General features: G+C 34.4%; 1 protein-coding gene and 1 long non-coding RNA gene across 27 annotated transcripts in view; one reads left to right on the top strand and one right to left on the bottom strand.

Annotated features, from left to right (window-relative positions):
• LOC102160311 (uncharacterized) overlaps positions 1–16,305 on the top strand; it is a 462,347-nt gene that overhangs the window by 344,280 nt on the left and 101,762 nt on the right. The window lies entirely within an intron of this gene.
• LOC100524732 (protein FAM170A) overlaps positions 12,942–16,305 on the bottom strand; it is a 689,565-nt gene continuing 686,201 nt past the window's right edge. For 22 of the 25 annotated variants that reach the window (XM_085014400.1, XM_085014386.1, XM_085014393.1 and 19 more), the window contains 2 exons: positions 14,861–14,930; positions 12,942–13,588 (listed from right to left, as the gene is read on the bottom strand). The gene's annotated coding sequence lies outside the window, so the exon portion shown is untranslated. The remainder of the gene's footprint in view (positions 13,589–14,860; positions 14,931–16,305) is intronic. The other 3 variants (XM_085014401.1, XM_085014399.1, XM_085014398.1) reach the window with 1 other exon arrangement.

Below are 16,305 nucleotides of genomic sequence, written 5' to 3'. Positions count from 1 at the left end.
TCTGTCTTATTTCAGTTAGCTTAAAGCCCTCTGGATACATCCATGTTGTTGTAAATGACAAGATTTCATCATTTTTTATTCCATTTTTTATGTGTGTATATATCACATCTTTATTCATTCATTTATAGATGGACACTTGGGTTGCTTCCATATCTGGCTATTTTAAATAACAATGCAATAAACATAGGGGTCCATATATCTTTGCAAAATAATGTTTTCAATTTCTTTGTATAAATACCCAAAAGTAAAATTGCTGGATTGTATGAAAATTCTATTTTTAGTTTATTTCTTTTTTCTTTTTACAGCCCTACCTGCAGAATATGGAAGTTCCTGGGCTAGGGTTGACTCTCAGCTGCAGCTGCCAGTCTAAGCCACTTCAGCCACAGCAATGCAGGATCTGAGCCACATTTGGGACCTACACTGCATTTGGGGCAAGTGGGATCCTTAACCTACTGTGTGAAGTCAGGGGTCAAACCCACATCCTCATAGATACTATGTTGGGTTCTTAATCTGATGAGCCACAATGAGAACTCCTATTTTTAATTTTTTGAGGAACTTCTATACTGTTTTCCATAGTGGCTGCATTAATATACATGCCCATTAACAGTGTATGAGGGTTCTCTTTTCTCCATTTCCTCACTAACTCTTGCTATTTGCTGTCTTTTAATAATGTTACACCTCTTTTGAGAGGTGTAAAATGAAAGAGAGGTATAAGATATATCATTGTGGTTTTGATTGGCATTTCCCTGATGATTAGAGATGTTGAACATCTTTTCATGTGTCTGTTGGCTATCCGCATGTCTTCTTTGGAAAAAGGTCTATTCAGATCTCTTCCAATTTTTTAGTTGGGTTGCTTGTTTTTGTGATATGGTGTTGTATGATTTCTTTGTATATTTTGGGTATTAACCCCTCATTAAGTATATTATTTTCCAATACCTTCTCCCATTCAGTAGGTCGCCTTTTGATTGTTTCCTTCACTGTGCAAAAGCTTTTTAGTTTGGTATAGTCCACATTTGTTTGTTTTCACTTTCCTTATCTGAGAAGACATATTTTAAAAAGACCAGTGTCAAAGAGCATACTACCTATGTTTGTTTTTTTCCTAGAGTTGTTATAGTTTGGGGTCTTTAATTATTTAATCTATTTTGTATTTATTTTTGTATATAATGTGAGGAAGTAATCAAGTTTGTTCTGTTTCATGTAAATGCTCAGTTTTCACCATTTATTGAGGAAACTATTTTTTCCCCATTCTTGCTTCCATTGTCTGGATTAATTGACCATATACATATGGGTTTGTTTCTGGGATCTATTCTGTTCAACTGATTTTAGTGTCTATTTTTGTTCCAGTACCAAGTTGTTGTGATGACTAGATTTGCAGTATAGTCTGAAATCAGGGAAAGAGATATATCCAGCTTTGTTTTTCTTTCTCAAGAATGCTTTGGATATTCAGGGTCTTTTGTGTTTCCATACAAATTTTAGAATGACTTCTTTTAAGTTCTGTGAAAAATGCTGCTAATATTTTTATAGGAATTGCATCAAGTCTGTAGATTGCCATGGGTAGTGTGGTCTTTTGGTAATAGATCAGTCCAGGAGCACGTTATATATTTCACTTGTTCCTTTGTCAGTGCTATGTATTTTTCTTGGAACAGATATTTTACCTCAGATACATTTATTCCTAGGTATTATATTCTTTTTGCTGCAGTTGTCAATAGGATTGTTTTCTTAATTTTTCTTTCTAATAGTTCATTGTTAGCATATAGAATGATGTATTTATGTATATTAATTTTGTATCCTGAAATTTTATGAAATTTATTGATGAGTTACAGTAAATTGTTGGTGGTATGTTTAGGATTTTCTATCTATAGTATCATGTTACTTGCAAATATGATATTTTTACTTCTTCCTTTCCAGTTTGGATTTATTTTAATTTCTTTTTCTTGTCTTATTGCTGTGACTAGAACTTCTAAAACTATGTTGAATAAAAGTGATGTGAGTAAGCATCCTTGTCTTGCTCCTGAACTAAGTAAATCTTTTCAGCTTTTTTCCCATTGAGTATGGTATTGGTTTGTGGTTTTATTGTATATGAACTTTATTGTGTTTATATACATTTCCTCTATACCTACTTTGTTGGAATATTTTAACAGAAGTGGATGTTGAATTTTGTCCAAAATTTTTCTTTTATCTATTGACATGATTTTATGAATTTTTATGCCTCAGTTTGTTAATATATATATATCACATGAATTGATTTATGGTTATTGAGCCATCCTTGCATCCCTTGGATAAACCCCATTTGATCACATTATAAAACCTATTTAATGATTTGTTGAATTCAGCTTGAGAATATTTTGTTGAGAATTTTAGCATCTAAGTTCATCAAGCATACTGGCCTGTAATGTTCTTTTTTTGTCATATCTTTTTCTGGCTTTTGTAGTAAAGTGATGCTGGCCTCAGAGTATGAGTTTATACGTATTCCTTTCTCTGCAATTTTTTTTTTTTTTGGCCACATCTGGAGGACAGATATTAACTCTTCTTTACCTGTTGTCTCATTCTGGACTTTTTGTTGGCAAGTTTTTTTTTTTTTTATTATTGATTCATTTCATTACTGGTAAGAATATCCGTTCCTATTTTCTGTTTCTTCCTGATTCAGTCTTAGGAGATTGTACATTTCTAGAAATCTGTCCATTTCTTCTAAGTTGTCCATTTTATTTGTGTATAATTGTTCTTTTTCTTTTATAATCCTTTATGCTTTTGTGGTGTCATAATTTCTGCTTTTTTACTTCTGATTTTATTGATTTTGGCTCTTTTTTTCTTGATGAGTTTTTCTAAAAGCGTATAGATTTTATCTCTTCAAAACATCAAGTCTTGGTTTCATTTATCTTTTTTCTCTTTTTTATTTTTTTAGTTTCTTTTTTGTTAATTTCTGCTCTGATCTTTATAATTTATTTCATTCTACTATCTCTGGGATTTGTTTATTCTTCTTTTTCTAGTTTCTTTAGATGTAAGCTTAGATTTTTTTTTGAGAATTTTCTTGATTCATAAGACAGGATTATACTTCTATAAAATTCTCTCTTAGAACTGCTTTTGCTGACTCTCATATTTTAGATCATTGTGTGTTCATTTTCACTTATCTCAAGGGAATTTTAGATTTTTTTCTTTGTCTTTTCTAGGGCCACACCTGCGGCATATGGAGGTTCCCATGCTAGGGGTCTAATTGGAGCTGTAGCCACTGGCCTATGCCTCAGCCACAGCAACACAGGATCCGAGCCTCATCTGTGACCTACACCACAGCTCACAGCAATCCTGGATCCTTAACCCACTGAGCAAGGCCAGGGATTGAACCCACAACCTCGTGGTTCCTAGTCAGATTTGTTAACCACTGAGCCATGATGGGAACTCTGGAATTTTAGATGTTAAATATTTTAAATCTTTAAATATTTAGACTTTTCTTTGATATATTCATTGATGCACTAGTTGTTTAGTAGCATATTGAATATCCTCCATGTGAGTGTCTTGGTAGTTTTTTTTTTGGTATTCTAATCATATAACATCACAATAAGAAGAGATACTTGATATTATTTCAGTCATCTTAAGTTTACAGAGATTGTTATTGTGGCCTATCATGTGATCTCTCTGGCAGAATGTTTCACTTGAAAGGAATATATATTCTTCTGCTTTTGAGGGGAATGTTTTATTCCATCCCTCGTGATTCCTACAGGATTTCAGTCACAGAGCACAAAGATGTAGTGGCTAAGGAGTTAGCTGATTTGATTGAAGAGGAGATAGAAGCAGATACTGAAAACAAGCAAAATTTTAAACTAGAATCCCTGTTCAAATAAACAAGTGGAGCCTATTCTGTCATAATTATCTGAGTACTACTAAAAGGAAAAATTGTGTCACTTTCATAAAATTTCTTTGAAATTCTACTTTCCATAATTTTATGTGTTTGTGAGAAAAAGAGTAAAACAAGTTTAACTGTATTTGAATTTATGACATTGCTTTCAGCAAGCAAATGTTATGTGTTAAGACTTGACTTGTGTTGGGAGTTCCCATCATGGCTCAGTAGTTAACGAATCCAACTAGGAAACATGAGGTTGCGGGTTTGATCCCTAGCCTTGTTCAGTGGGTTAAGGATCTGGTGTTGCCATGAGCTGTGGTGTAGGTCGCAGATGCGGCTCAGATCCTGTGTTGCTGTGGCTCTGGTGTAGGCTGGTAGCTACAGCTCTGATTTGACCCCTATCCTGGGAACCTCAATATGCCATAGGAGTGGCCCTAGAAAAGGCAAAAAGACCAAAAAAAAAAAAAAAAAGGACTTGTGTAGTCATGTTATAATTTTGCAAATGAAAGTGTCCTTAAAGACTTCTTCCTATATGTTTTTCCCATTAAATGAGGTGACCAATTCTAATATCTTTCACAAAATGTCTAGACATCTACAATGGATAGATGAATCCTTCTCAAACAAGCTAGCCATTGGATCATGGTCTGGGTATGCTGCTAGGATTTCAGAGTGTCTTCAAACTGAAATCTTGCTCTTCTTATAAAATAACTGAGAGCAGATGCTTAAATAAGAAAAGCATCATTCATCCAGTAACGTTTTGCCTTACTGACATTTCCTTAGAAATTTTCAAGAACCCTCTACTTCTTCTTGAATAAGACTGTTTTAGTGCATATTAAGAAACTACAGAATTCTAAATTAAAACTTGGCCAAAACCAAGAATAAAACGGGGCATGGTATTTGTGAAGAAATTACTTTCCTTACAAAAAATGATACTGCCTTCTTCTATATTTGAGCTTTTTTTTGTTCTTTTTCTAGAATCTTCAGATATGAAGTTACTTTCTTTCTTTCTTTTCTTTTTTTTAATGGGCTGCATCCATGGCATATGGAGTTTCCCAAGCTAGGGGTCAAATTGGAGCTGTAGCTTCTGTCTTGGGCAATAGCCACAGCAATGTGGATCAGAGCTGCATCTGTGACCTACACCACAGCTCATGGCAGTACCAGATCTTTAATTCACTGAGCAAGGCCAGGTATTGAACCCACACCATCATGGATACTAGTTGGGTTTGTTACTGCTGAGCCACAATAGGAACTCCAAAGATAAGTTACTTTTGATTTTCATTTGTATGAAACATTTTTTTTCATCTTGCTCTTTGACTTTTATATCTGAAGTGAAGCTCTTGTAGGCTGAATACAGATATATATACATATAAATATATACACACACATATATAAATTCATTAAGCCACTCTTTGCCTTTTGATTGGAGTATTTAGTCCATTTATTTTTAAAGAAATTAATAATAGGCATGTACTTATTGTGATTTTGTTGATTGTTTCCTGGGTCTTTGGCAGTTCTGTTCTTCCTTGATCTTTTCTTTGTGGTTCAATAACTATCGTATGCTCACATTCCTTCATCTTCTGTGTCTCTACTATAGGTTTTTGCTTGGTGGTTACTATGACACTTACACATAACAATTTATATTTACAACAGTGTATTTTATATGATAACTTAAATCTGAATGCATTGAAAACTTTGTTTTTACTCTAACTTCACCAGATTTGTTTTTAATATCGCTTTTCATCTTTTTATCTTATGTATCCCTTAACTAATTATTATAGTTGTAGTTATTTTGGCTACTTTGGGTCTTAACCTTCATTCCAGTTTTAGAAATGATTAACATACTACCTTTACTATCTATCTATCTATCTATCTATCTATCTATCTATCTATCTATCTATCTATCTATCTATATATACCTTTACCGGTGAGGTTTATACTTCTATGTTTTCTTGTCACTAATTACTCTTTCTTTTCAGTGAAAAAATCTCAACTCTTACCTAGTCAGTTTATTGGTAACGATTGCCTTTAGCTTGCTTTTGCTTGTATAGAAAATGTTGTATCTCTGCTTGAATTCCGAATGATAAGTTTGGTTTTAAGTTTTCCATTTTAACACTTTGACTATATCGCATTATTTCTTGTCAGTCTCACCTTTGCTGGCCATTAGGATAAACTATTATTATTTGCATCTTAAAAAAATTATTTTGATTTTTTTTACGTAGCATTTTTACTTCCTCCAGAAAATTCTCTATATGATATTTTTAAAGTTTACATAATTGAAATAAAGTATATTAAAATTTTGTTTCAACTTCTGGGATATTAGTTAGGATGGGTGCAAAGTTCTATCATGTGACAGTCTCTGGCATTCCCTGTAGGCTGGGAGAGCAAGGAAATGTATTACTAACGTGAAAGGCTTCCACATTCATCAACAACATGCCGTGTTAGTAATACATTTCCTTGCTCTCCTAGCCAACAGGGAATGCCAGAGACTGTCACATGAACTTGAAACACATTTTTAATATACTTGCTTTCAATTATTCTCCTTGCATTTTTCCAGCAAACAAGCTCTGTAGAGGTGAAATATCATTCTCTTCCATAGGATGTCATCCATAGCATAGGCAGTGTAGTATATTGTTCACTCTCAACATTTTCTGCTGCTCCCAAGTATCTGTTTTTAAATCCTCCCACATTTCTGTTTTAAGTCCTGTAATTGTTAACAGTGGAACATTTATTCTGTTGAAATTGATTCAGAGCTTAGCTGAAGTTTTTCCAATGTTGAAGCAGGATAAAAAACCCAGGAAAAAGTCCATGAATTTCTAGAATTAATCTCTCCAAATTTTTTTGGATAAATTTTTCTAAAGCTTCTCAAAGATATGTGACTAGGAGTTTGTTTTTTGTTTGTTTTGGCTGAACCCATGGCATGCAGAAGTTCCAGGGGGAGGGATCAAACCCATGCCACAACAGTGACCTGAGCCACAGCAGTGACAATGCTATATCTTTACTATATATGTACCTTTACCAGTGAGGTTTATACTTCTATGTTTTCTTGTCACTAATTTACTCTTTCTTTTCAGTGAAAAAAATCTCTTCAACTCTTAGATATATCTTGCAACACTAGGGAACTCCAGGAGATTTATTTTTTTAACTTACAGGAAAGATTTTTTTTTTTAATGAAAACTGACCAGGTGGCCTATACTCTAGTGATGGTCTGCATATACAAATAATATGATATTATAGTGGCGTTTACTAAAACATCAATTTTTTTTTTTTTTTTTTTTTTTGCTATTTCTTTGGGCCACTCCCTGTGGCATATGGAGGTTCCCAGGCTAGGGGTCGAATCGGAGCTATAGCCACTGGCCTACGCCAGAGCCACAGCAACGTGGGATCCGAGTCGCATCTGCAACCTACACCACAGCTCACGGCAACGCTGGATCCTTCAACCGACTGAGCAAGGGCAGGGACCAAACCCACAACCTCATGGTTCCTAGTCGGATTCGTTAACCACTGCGCCACGACAGGAACTCCCTAAAACATCATTTTAAATGAAAAGTAACGACTTTACATGTTAAAAAAGTTAAGTTACATATAAAAAAATGACAGCAAAGGGAGTTTCTTGGTGACCTAGTGATGAAAGATTTGGTATTGCCACTGTTGTGGCTCAGGTTTGATCCCTGGCCTGTGAACTTCTACATGGGGGGAAAAAAAAAGGATAGCAAGTAATTGTATTAATTTAACTTTTAAAAAATTTATTAGAGTATGGTCGACTTAAAATATTATATTAGTTTAAGGTACACTGAAAAGCAAAGTGAATCAGTTATACATATATCCATTCTTTTTCAGATTCTTTTCTCATATAGGTTATTACAGAATGTTAAGTAGATTTTCTGTGCTATACAGTAGATCCTTGTTATTTATCTAACCTTTTTTTAAATCTTTTTAGGGCTACACCTGCAGCACATGGAAGTTCCCAGGATAGTGGTCAAATCAGAACTGTAGTTGCTGGCCTAAACCACAGCCACAGCAATGCCAGATTTGAGCCAGGTCTGTGACCCGCACCACAACTCCAAACAAAGCTGGATCTTTAATAAACTGAGTCTGAGGATTGAACATGTATCCTCATGCTAGTTGGGTTCATTACTGCTGAGCCACCTCAGAACTCCTACTTATCTATTTTATATATAGTAGTGTGTGTATGTTAATCCAAAATCTCTCAGTTTAACCCCCAACTCTGTTTCCCCTTTAGTAGCCATAAATTTAGTTTATAAATCTTTGAGTCTGTTTCTGTATTACATTCTTTTATATAACTTTTTATTAGATCCCACATATTAGTCATCTCATATGATGTTTGTCTTTATCAGACTTTTTTAACTTATTATAATATTTTCTAGGTCCATCTATGTTGCTGCAAATGACGTTATATTTTTCTTGTATGGCTAAGTAATATTCCCTTGTATATATGTACCATGTTTTCTTTACCCATCCCTCTGTGGGTAGACATTTATATTTTTCCATGTTTTGGCTATTGTAAATAGTGTTTCAATGATTTTTGGGGTGAATATATATTTTCAAACTGTGGTTTTCTCTGGATCTATGACCAAGAGTGGGATTGCTGGATCATATGGTAGTTCAGCATTTTGTTTTTTAAGGAACCTCCATGCTGATCTCCATAGTAGTTGCATCAACTTACATTTCCATCAACATTGTAGGAGGGTTCTCTTTTCCCCACTTTCTCTAGCATTTATTGTTTGTAGACTTTTCCTTATGGGTATTCTCACTGACATGAGGTGATAATCTCATTGTAGTTTTGATTTGAATTTCTCTAATAATTAGTGATGTTGATCAGCTTTTCATTGTGTTATTTGACCATCTATCTGCTTTGGAGAAATACCTGTTCAGATCTTCTGCCCATTTTTTTTTATTGTGTTGTTTTTTTATGTAAAGCTGTATTAGCTGCTTATGTATTTTGGAGATTAATCCCTTATTCGTTGCTTCATTTCAAAGATTTTATCCTATTCTGTGGGTTGTCTTTTTCTTTGTTTCTTTTGCTGTGCAAAAGCTTTTAAGTATAATTAGGTCACATTTGTTAATTAAAAAAAATTTCCATTACTCTAGGAGTTGGATCCAAAAAGAGAACTGCTGCAGTTTATAGCAAAAAGTGTTAAGTCTATGTTTTCCTCTAAGAGTTTTATGGTATACAACCTTAGGTTAAAGACTTTAATTAATTTTGAGTTTATTTTTGTGTATAGTGTTAGAGACTGTTCTAATTTCATTTTCTTAAATGTAGCTGTCCAGTTTTCCCAGCACCACTTATTGAAGAGACTATTTTTTCTCCCTGTGTGTTCTTATGTATTAGGGTAATTTTGTTGTAGAGTAATTGACCACAGGTATGTGGATTTGCTTTGGGGATCTTGATGCTGTTCCACTAATCTACCTTTCTGTTTTTTTTTTGTTTGTTTGCATGTGTGTGTGTGTGTGTGTGTATGCTAATACCATACTATTTTGATGACTACAGTTTTGTAGTATAGTCTGAATTAGGGAGCCTGATTCCTCCAGGTACATATTTTGTTCTCAAGATTATTTTGGCTATTCAAGCTCTTTTGTGTTTCCATATATATTTAAAACTTTTTTCCTAGTTCTGTTAATTATCCATTGGCAATTTAGTAATGATTGCTTTGAGTATGTAGATTGCCTTGGGTAGTATCATAATTTTGACAATATCGATTTTTCCAATCCTAGAATATGGTATATCTTTCCATTTGTTTGTATCATCTTTGATATCCTTCATCAGTGTCTTATAATTTATAGAGTGCAGGCCTTTTGCCTCTTTAGGTAGGTTTATTCCTTGGTATTTTTTTGATGTAATGATAAATGGAATTGTTTCCTTAATTTTTTTTCTGATATTTTACTGTTAATATATAGAATGCAAGAAGGTTCTGTATTAATTTTGTATCCTGCAATGTTACTGAATTTATTGATCAACTCGAGTAGTTTTCTGGTAGCATCTTTAGGATTTTCTATGTATTGTATCATGTTCTCTGCAAACATTGACAGTTGTATTTCTTTTCCAATTTGGATTCCTTTTATTTGTTTTTCTTCTCTCATTGCTTTAGCCAGGACTTCCAAGACTATGTTGAGTAAAAGTGGTGAGAGTGGAGATCCTTGTGTTGCTTCTGATCTTAGTGGAAATGCTTTCAGCTTTTCATCTTTGAGAATTATGTTAGCTTTGGGTTTATCATATATGGCCTTTCTTATATAGAGGTAAATTCTTTCTATACCCACTATCTGGATAATGTTTTACTATAAATGGTTGTTGAATTTTGTCAAAAGCTTTTTCTGCATCTATGAAATGACAATATGATTTTTTTTCTTTAGTTTGTTGATGTGATGTATCACAGTGATTTTTTGCAGATACTGGATAATTTTTACATCCCTGGGATAAATCCCACATGATCATGGTGTATGATCCTTTCAGTATGTCATTGTCTTTGGTTTGCTAATATATTGCTGAGGATGTTTTCATCTATGTTCACCAATGCTGTTGGCCTGCAATTTAATTTTTTTGGTTGTATCTTTGTCTAGATTTGGTATCAAGGTGATTGTGGCCTCAGAGAAACAGCTTGGGATTGTTCCTTCCTCTGCAAATTTTTTGGAAAAGTTTCAGCAGAATAGGTGTTAACTCTTCTCTAAATGTTTGATAGAATTCACCTGTGAAGCTGTCTAGTCCTGAATATTTGTTTGTTGGATGTTTTTAAATCACGGTTTCTATTTCTGTGATTGGGCTACTTGTATTTTCTATTTCTTCCTGGTTCAGTCTTGGATGATTATACTTTTGTAAGAATCTGTCTGTCGCTTCTAGGTCATCCATTTTATTGGCATATAGGTAGATACTTTTAGTAGTCTCTTATGATACTTTGTATTTCTATGGTGTTAATTGTAATTTCTCCTTTTGAATTTCTAATTTTATTGATTTGAGCCCTTTCCCTTTTTTTTCTTGATGGGTCTAGCTAAAAGTTAATAAATTTTGTTTATCTTTTCAAAGAACCAACTTTTGGGTTCATTGATCTTTTATATTATTTTCTTTATCTCATTTATTTTTTAATCTGATCTTTATGATTTCTTTCCTTCTACTAACTTTGGATTTTGTTTGTTCTTATTTCTCTATTTGCCTTAGGTGTAAGGTTAGGTTGTTTATTTGGTATTTTTCTTGTTTCATGAGGTGAGATTGTATTTTTATAAACTTCTCTCTTAGAACTGCTTTTGCTGTGTCCTATAGGTTTTGCATTGTCCTATCTTCATTGCCATTTGTATCTAAGTATTTTTTTATTTCCTCCTTTATTTCTTCAGTGATCCATTGGTTGGATAGTAGCATACTATTGAGCCTCCATGTGTTTATGTTTTTTGAAGTTTTTTTTCTTTGGTTAATTGCTAGTCTCATAGTGTTGTGGGTGGAAAAAAATGCTTGGTATGATTTCAATTTTCTTAAATTTACTGAGGCTTGATTTGTGGGCCAAGATGTGATCTATCCTGGAGAACATTTCATATGCACTTGAAAAGAATGTGTATTATGATGCTGTGGGATGGAATGTTCTATAAATATCAATTAAGTTTTTCTGGCTAATGTGACTTTTAAGTCCTGCCTTTCTTTATTGATTTTATGTTTGGATGACCTGTCCATTGATGTAAGAGGGGTGTTAAATTTCCCCACTATTATTGTGCTACTGTCAATTTCTCCTTTTACATCTGTTAGCTGTTGCCTTAATAATGTGGTATTCCTATATTGGGTGTATATATATTTACAATTGTAATATCTTCCTCTCAGAATGATCCCTTAATCATTAGGTAGTATTCTTTTTTGTCTCTTGTAGCTTTCTTTATTTTAAAGTATTTTGTCTGATTCAAGTATTGCTACTCCAACTTTCTTATCATTTCCATCCTGTCACTTTCAGTCTGTATGTTTCCCTAAGATCTGAAATGAGCACCTTGTAGACAGCATATACGTGGGTCTTGTTTTGCATCCATTCAGCCAGGCTATGTCTTTTGATTGAAGCATTTAATCCATTTACATTCAGAGTAATTATTAATATATATGTACCTATTAATATATATGTACCAGTTTCTTAATTTTTTTGGATTTGTTAATGATAGACTTTTTTCTCCCCTCCTCTTCTGTTCTCTTGTCTTGTGATTTGATGACTATCTTTAGTATTGTATTTGGTTTGTTTTTTCATTTTTTTAATGTGTGTATTTGTTGTACTTTTCTGATTTGTGGTTCCTTCAAGCTTTTGATATAGCATTCTCTCTATATATGCAGAATTGTTTTAAATTTCTGATGTCTTAATTTCAAATGAATTTTCAATATCCTGCATTTATACTCTCCTTTTCTCCAGATTACTGGCTTTGATATCATATTTGTGTGGATGATTTCTACCCTTTATTTTTTGTTTGCCTTTTGTGGTCAGATGTTCCCTTTGTAATTTTCTTGTTTCTAGTTGTGGTGTTTTCTTTTAACCTGGAGAAGCTCCTTTAGCATTTGTTATTAAGCTGGTTTGGGTGGGTGCTGATTTCTGTTAGCTTTTGCTTATGTACAAAGCTTTTGATTTCTCTGTTGTATCTGAATGATACTGAGCAGAATATTTTTCACCCTAAATATATGTTGCCACTCAATTCTGGCTTGGAGTTTCTGTTGAAAAATAAGCTGATAACCTTATGGGGTTCTCTTGTATGCTGTTTTTTACTTTTTCTTTTTGCTTTTAATATTTTTTCTTTTTATTTAATTTTTGTCAGTTTGATTAGTGTGTGTCTTGTCATGTTCCTCCTTGGGTTTATCCTGTATGGGATTTTTTTTGTACTTCCTCAACTTCAGTGAGTGTTTCCTTTCCGATATTAGGGAAGTTTTCAGCTATAATCCCTTTAAATATTTTTTCTGGCCCTTTCTCTCTTCTCCTTCTATGATCCCTATGATAGTACATTTATTTTTGTCCCAGACTGTCCTTAATTATATTCATTCTTTTCTCTTTATTCTTTTCTGGAGACTTCCACTACTCTGTCTTCCACCTCACTTATTTGTTCTTCTGCCTCCATTATCCTAGTTTTGTTTCCTTCAAGGGTATTTTTCATTTTGGATATCGTGGTATTCATCTTTTCTTGTTCTTTAAATCTGCTAGCTCTAGGTTAAACATTTCTCGTAACTTTTCAGTCTGTGCCTCTATTTTTCTAAGATCTTTGATTATCTTTATTATCATCACTCTGAATTATTTTTCAGGTAAACTGCTTATTTCCTCTTCATTTAGTTGTTTTTAAGTTTTTATCTTGTTTATTTCTCTGCCATCTCATATTGTCTAATTTTCTCTGTTTGTGGTCCCCTTGATAGGAGATGCATAGATGAAGTGGCTGGTAACCATTCCTAGAGTTCTTGGTGGTGGCAGTGGCTCATGTGCACCCAGAGCATGGGATGGGAGTGGTGGTGGCTGCTAGGGTTGTGGTCCATGAAGGAGGTGGCAGTGGTTCACAGGACTGCTCCTGGAAGGTAGAGTGCTGGCATTGACTTCTATAATCCCTCCCAAAGTCAACCAGCTTGCATGACTGCTGAGCAAGTGGCTCTGGCAACAGCTGCTCCCACAGGCCTTCTAGTTGCTGGTTGACTTGTATGACCATTAACAAATCCAAGCACCTGCACCTCCATTGACACCTCCCAGCGTCCAGCAGCAGCTACTCATTCTATAGCTCCTGGATCTAGTGTAGGTGGTGTCCTGCAACCTGAGAGAATTTACAAGGAACCAGGTTGTAGTGGTATATCTTGCCCTTTCCCTCCTACATCCCCAAACAATGGCACCTAACCTCTATTCCCATGCAGGTTTCCTAGCTTACACCCTCAAATGTGGTAGTCCCTCCAAACTGTTTCTCATTGCAAACCCCAATTTTTTCTTGCCCAGTGATCCCCAGTTCTCTCCCTGAATGTGATCTAAAAAGCCTGAGTTTCAGTTAGCCCCTGCTCAAACTGGCAGGCAGTTTTAGGTTGGGGAGTGTAGGACTGTAGCCCTAACTATTTGTGTAGGACTTGTTTCAATTTTAATTGCTACAAACTAATTGCTGTGTTTTCCAAGACACTAAAGTCCCTCCTCTGTTTTGACTGATCTCCCTGCTGGTGGTGGGATTTACAGGAAGCGAGATATTTTCTTCTTTCCAGCTCCCTCCTAGGGGTGCAGGTCCCCTTACTTTCTGTTTACTTTTTTTTTGTCCTCCCCAGTTATGTGGAAGTTTTCTTGCAGTATCATAATCCTGAGGTCCTTTTCCTGCAGGTAAAATGAGTTGGCTCTCTATATAAAATTATCTAAACATTTGCATTCATTTTCAATGAATGGCATGCATGTCAAAAAGCATCTCTGGATATGTTTTGGTCACAAATCATCAAGCTTAAAAAAATAAAACAAGGTCGAAGTCTGATTTGAGCCATAATCATATTGCTTCTTATATTTCTAGTAAGCCCTATTACTCACCCTTCCTGTATACATTTACTCTTATGATATCTCCTACTTGGTCTGAAGTCTCCACTACACGTATATTTAGAAATCTCAATTATATTTTCATATTTTCTGCAACCATCGTGTTAGGATTTAAAATTTTGCCTATGCTAGACTTTTCATTCCATTTGCTGTCCTTTTCAGTGTAGTTCCAGCTAAGAGTTGAGAGGAGCATTCAATTATTAATGTTTCTTTAATTAATAAATTCATTAAATTCAGTATTTTGTCAATCACTTGCTGTTTGGTAATTACATAAATGCAATTGAGTTGAAAAAGTTTTCAACACATAATGAATAACTTTCTTACTTTCCTTCCTGAGATTGAAATCATCTTGTTAAGAAAGCCAAATTTTTAATCAGCAATGAATTCCTTTCCTGGAACATGTGAGGAGAATTTTTTTTGAGAAAAGTATATCAGTTCTATTTCTTAGCGCTTTTTAAAATCAATTCTAAACACAACCTTTTCTTTCTAAAAATTATTTTGAATGTCCAAAGAAGTGGAAACAAACCTGGAAGTCTCTTGCATCCTTATATAGCAAAGTGATGGTGCTATCAAATTGGGAGACCAGCACACAATATCTGAAACAAACAACAAACACATCAAGTTGAATTTATTGCAAATTTAAGTAAGAATTATTATGTAAATAGGGCACATCACTCCCAGAAGACCAGTCTGCTAATTTTACACAGGGATTTTAGAGAGTATAGAAATTAGGGATTGGCTAGCTTTAATTGTCATGGGTGAGTTGATGTCATTTGTTTTTATTAGGTTGTTTATTAGTTGTGTTCATTTGAATTTTTATTTGAAAGGCCCAGTGCCAAATGAAAATGTGGGGTTCTTTCTTAATGCAGGGTGAAAAAAACCCTTTTTTTCTTTCTTACATGGTCTATCTCCTAACCTGTCATGATATTTTTATTTTGTTATACAATGTCACACTCCTTTGAGGACAGTAAATGTGGAACCTCACAGGAAGCCAAGGCCTGATACCTGGACCCTTCTCAAATCAGAGCCCAGCCCCTAATAGGAAGGCAGAAATTGGCAAATGGTCACTGAGTGTGATTAGGGGAGAGGGTTCCTGTGACCCTTCCCTAAATGCAGGATATGGTGATGGGTAGTGGGATGGTCCATGAGCCAAGAATCCTAGGTTCTAAGTCATGCTTTACTGACTAATTGAACTTCACTTTCAAAACACAAATTCAAAGATACAATTATTGGGAATTATAAAATAACGACCACAAAGCATTAAAATCTCAAGTACTGGACATCTGCATGCAGAATCCTCTGTCCCTATACTTGTCATACATTCATGAGGACGTCTGTGTTTTGCAGTGAGTTTTTTCCTGATTGACTAGAATTAGAAGAGCTATAGTTGCAAGCAACTTGCTATGGTATATTCACTGGGATAAGGTAAGCCATAAAAATCTGCTTCTGGTAGCAGACTTTAGAAACCTGTCATTTATTGTTTAATTAGTTGAAACTAGCTCCAATAGCTACTTTTTAGTATGGCTATAAAATAGTCAGTAATTTCCTGATAATGTGGGAACTTTTAAAATTTTTATTGCCTAGGCTACAGGAAAGCCCTTCAAGAGTTGTCTTATCTTTACCATTCTTACTGAATTCTTTGAAGATAAAGGTTAGCTGGAGTAGGTATCATTTTCAGTTTGAATCTGATTAACATGAAAAATCTGTATCATCTGTTAGGGCAGTGAGTGTGAAAAAACACTTAAGACTGTGGCAACATAGTTGGATAACTGTGAAACAAAAACACTGTAAGAAGGATATTGAAGGCTTCCCAGAACCATGAGCTTATATTTCTCTGATATTTCTCTGAATTTCCCTTTGGTTTAGATATAGATTGTTCCACAATACCCATGATGTTAATCCCGATAAAGCATGAAGTGTTAACAATGGCACAGATACCCTCTGGTGGGCTGAATGAAATCCAATGCTTCT

Source organism: Sus scrofa, chromosome 2 (genome assembly GCF_054392235.1).
Source record: "Sus scrofa isolate SSC_HxYL_T2T_F1_AM1 chromosome 2, Sscrofa_HxYL_maternal_Yorkshire_Landrace_v2.0, whole genome shotgun sequence".
NCBI lineage: Eukaryota > Metazoa > Chordata > Mammalia > Artiodactyla > Suidae > Sus > Sus scrofa.
The sequence above is the reverse complement of the archived record's forward strand: the minus strand, read 5'-3'. Positions and strand labels throughout refer to the sequence as shown.